We start from the raw sequence: 558 nt of genomic DNA on the forward strand, positions 1-558 counted from the left end.
TGTTAAGATGAGACTACACAAGAGTATGTCTCAGATGATATAAACTACATTACAAGCAATGACAAATGATGATGGAATACCTTCCATCATACATTCTACATCTGAGACATACCTACATAGTATATATAGACTAACTAATCAACAGACAATGAAGCAAGTTGCGAGAGAGCAAGCCGAGTCCACTATCCCCCTTCTTTGTGTGATCCCTCTAAGCCTCTCACTTAACCTCTCTTCCCCTTTCTTAACAGTACTTGCTAAGGATAACATACTTGCATACCAAGTATACTACAGGCAGGCAGGCAGGCAGGCAGGCAGGCAGGCAGCTTATTGAAGAGGATTCTCTGGACAACTCCACATGTCGAATTATTTGTCTGCATAATAGAGTTGGGTTTACAGTTGTCAGTGACGAGGAAGCCGACATGTCTGCGCTGCTTGTTTACATCACCAAAACGAACACAAAAATGTATTGGAATTTAATGCTAAGACATATATTTTTTGCATATTGTGGATCCTTATATTTGCTTATAAAGTCTACATGTAAATATATTGCCTTGTCAG

This window comes from Fomitiporia mediterranea (genome assembly GCF_000271605.1).
Source record: "Fomitiporia mediterranea MF3/22 unplaced genomic scaffold FOMMEscaffold_13, whole genome shotgun sequence".
Lineage (NCBI taxonomy): Eukaryota > Fungi > Basidiomycota > Agaricomycetes > Hymenochaetales > Hymenochaetaceae > Fomitiporia > Fomitiporia mediterranea.